Genomic DNA, 4,097 nt, shown 5'->3' with positions numbered 1-4,097 from the left:
CAAATTTCTGCTTTAATTGTATTTTAATAATTTAGATTATTTCATAGTGAAACAAAGCAAAACAACAGCTGTCATTTAGGTATTGTTTTTTAGAAGAGGGAAAAATCCAAAAATAATGATTTTAAAAAATAAAAAAAATGGTTCCATAGTAAATATGACATTAAACAACTTTAATTTTTGAAAATTATTATTTTGAGGTCGTAATGGGCGAAATTGACAAAAATGAAAATTTTACGAACCAAATCTGCAAAACAAAATTGAAATCACTGGGCATTTTTTTTTAAATTACGGTATTTTTTGAAATTAACCCAAATGTTAAATGCTCTTAATTGCAATTTGCAACACGATTTCTTTTTCTTGTTGAAAATGTTAATTTTTTACATGTATAAATAGGCACACACCATTTCCCAACTCATTCATTCACATGCAAATTATCTTTGCTCTCCCAGTATATCTCACTCTCTAATATATAGTACACACATAGACAAATAGAAAGAGCAATGAGAGAACAACCAATTAACAAAGATGACTAGGAATATGAGAAGTGATTTCTCTCAGGTAAGAGAATATATCATAGAAAACATTTTCTGAAGGTTACCTGGCTCTGCTTAGCGTTAGCAAATGTTGGAACCATGTTTGTGATCTAATCCTAACAAAGCCGAAGTTTGCCTCTGCTATCTCCCTCAAGCCTGCTCTCCTTGTAAGTTCCCCGTTTCCTTTGTGATTCATAGGATGCAATGAAAGAGGTTCTTGACAAGGTTCTTTCTGATCCAATTGTTCCACATGTGGCCATTGCCTGCATTGGCAAACAAATCAGTTAGGCAGCTACTCACCAACTGGTAATAAATATATGAACAAACACATTGATTTCACTTCTAGTAATATCTTGGAATTTGCTTTGCCCTGTTAATTTTTTATCATTTGATAATATGTAGCTTACAAAAAAAAATTAAGCTCCACGGTACCACACATTACTAACACAGCCGGTAGGATCATTGGTGCCGATGTCATTAATTAACTATTAAGACATTTTAACTAACTAAATCTCAATCTTGTTACTTAGCCTTTTGTTTTTTACTTGTAGGTTTATTAGTCTCTGGATAATACTGAAATTTGGTGTCCTAATCACCTATTGAGGCTACAAATTCTCATCCTTAGGAAAGCTAGAAAAATGTTATTTGTCTATTCTTTTTCTACCCTATCAAACTATTGTTCTTGTGTTTATTTGGTCCTATGTTTTAATTTTTATGTTCCCTTTTAATATATTTTAAACTCCATTGTTCGATCCAATTTTACTGAGGCATTCCATTATTATAATCACCCATAATTTCCATTATCAATGGATTATAAGATGGATGAGCCATTATCAAAAAAATGAAATCCCATACCAACTAAAGTTCATTTTTTGTGATATACAGGACCCATGGAAACAACAATTAGATAAGAATAAAGTTTAGACTCCACCTCCTATCATTCTGAGCATCATAAGGAATGGTTCTTGCTGGCCACGTTCTGCAATCATTGCTAGAATATCCTTTTTTTTCCTGAGTGCCTGGAATGTCTTTTGATGCACTCACATATTGCCAACAATTTTCTTCGTATTTCTTCACCATTGTTTTTCCTACATAAAATTTAACCAAATTAAAATCATTGTTTTTCCTCTTTTCAATTCTCAATCAAAATTTGCTACTATTTTATTGGCAATGATGAATTTAGCAAAAGGAATCTGAAAGATTTTTTCTAGTCCATTTAGGGTTATTGGAGCACAACTAAAACATGGTAAAGTTTAGATACAGATGTCTGCAAGGAACAAATAATGGACATGGCATAAACTATTTGAATTTAGTCATTATAAATCCTATGGAACAAAACCCTAAGTGAAAGAAATTCAAAAAGAAAATATTTGGAAAATGTACTTGGAATGGAAAGTAATGAACTCAACAGCGGCTTGCTTGAACCAAAACATGGAATATGAAAAGAAAAAGACATGATGTGCAAACAACAGTTGCTTGTTGACAAATTCAAAGGGACATGCATTTCTTAATGTCTTCTTTATTCTCAATCTGATAGCTGATAGCTAGACAGATCTAAGAGATAATTTTGAGCCTGGACAGATGGTGGCTGCTCTACTAGAAGAATAATTTAGGGTTTTGTTATTTATAGGATAAAATTAATAATTACCAGACAATATATAATATATTGATCCATAAAAATAAATTTGATTAGAAATTAATGGAACAAAATAAGGGCCAAATACATGAATATCATAATTAAGTACAAAATTACAATTAAGTCATACCACCAAACTTAATTTTTAATATGTCATTATTCTCTATATATTATGATTTTATACCATAGTCTAAAAATTCTAGACTCTAATTCCTAAATCGTAAACCCTATAAAATATATTCTAAACTTCTAATTTATAAATTCTAATCCTCAAAAAATATTAAAAGTACTGATTTTACTAGTTTGATATAATCCAAAATTATGACTTGACAAAGTTGTAAATAGTTTTTATTGAAAGTTGTTCTTTCTCTTCCTCGTCCCCTGCCTCTAGGAGATGATCTTCCTCTGCCTCTCATTCCGAATCGATCTTCTACCTTCAAAACTTGATCATCATCCTCATTTTTCACTCTTTAAACTTCCGTTCATGTACCACTAATGAACTTTGCAATTCATCAATAGATATGTTGTCAGTATCTTTGGCTTCTTTAATGGATACTACAACGTATGTGTACCTGTCTGTTAAAGTCCGTAGTATTTGTCAACAATCTTTGGGTCAGGCATGTCTTCTCCATCACTCCTCATTTTATTGGAGACCGTCATTACTCTCGTAAAATATTCAGTAATGCTTTCATCCTTCTTCATTTCTAGAACCTCAAAATCCTTTCTCAATGAGTTAAGAAGAGATTTTTCACTTTGTCATTGCCTCCAAACTTTGGCTTCATTGAGTCCTAAACATTCTTGGCTTTACGACGATCCAATATTTGTTCAAAGATGGTACGATCAATGGCTTGAAACAGATAATGTTTCACTTGATAATCTTTGGTTTTAGCATCTTCCAATTGGGTTTTTTGTGCATCAGAGAGAGCTGCCACTGTTTTTGGCTCTGCAAAGCCATTCTCCACCAGACTCCATAGAACTTTTGCCCTCAACAGATTCTCCATCAGCTCACTCCAGTGGTCATAATGACCATCAAAGTGAGGGATCTTTGTCAGAGTCTTATCGTCACCCATTCTCTCGGTGTTAGATCACCCGAAGGCTGCTGCTTCTTCTCTATAAGCCCAGTGGGGACTCTGATACCAAATGTTAAGTAATACAAGAGTACAAACAATTGGTGTGAATGATCAATTTATTCATTGAATCAGGTCTTAGCTTTATAAAGCTTTACAAATAACAAGAAGGAGAAAAATAAGGACACGTTAGCAGATACTCTGCTAAGTGGTTAAGATAACAAACATTTGAAAAATAAAAACAAACTCTAACAAACCTAAAAATAAGGGATTCTTATTTTAACAGACTTTATTCCAACAAATTGGGTATTTATGCCATAATTGTGTATTTATGCCACCATTGACTCACATTGCCGGTGAGAGCAGTTGAGAAAGATTTTGTAGGCACTGCCCGAGAAACTAGCGCCGACATGTTTCAGAAAACAGGATCGACTGAATAGGTGAGCAATGGAGAAAGAAGAATCAGAGAGTGGCGCTGGGGCGACCATGGTTGGGTGCAGGTGACGACAATGTGGTGGCTGCTAGGTCATGTTGGCTTTCCCGGATAACATCCATCTTCAAATTTCTATAATTAATTCTAAAAAAACATCAAATAAATATTTAGACTCCTACAAGACCTAAATCATCTCTTACCAAGCTCAACCCTAAACATAGTTTAATTTTTGTAAATTTTAACAAAAATAATTTTGCATACAATATAATCATAACTTTTTTTAATATTATATATATATATAATATTAAAAGAAAAAATACAGTAGAGAGATAAATAAAATCCAACATAAATTCAAGCTAGAGTCAATAAAGTTGTCCACAAAGATTAAAACAATTCATAAAAAATAAGTCTAAAAACAATATAACATA

This window comes from Euphorbia lathyris, chromosome 6 (genome assembly GCF_963576675.1).
Source record: "Euphorbia lathyris chromosome 6, ddEupLath1.1, whole genome shotgun sequence".
NCBI classification, from domain to species: Eukaryota; Viridiplantae; Streptophyta; class Magnoliopsida; order Malpighiales; family Euphorbiaceae; genus Euphorbia; species Euphorbia lathyris.
Note: the sequence above shows the minus strand (reverse complement) of the source record.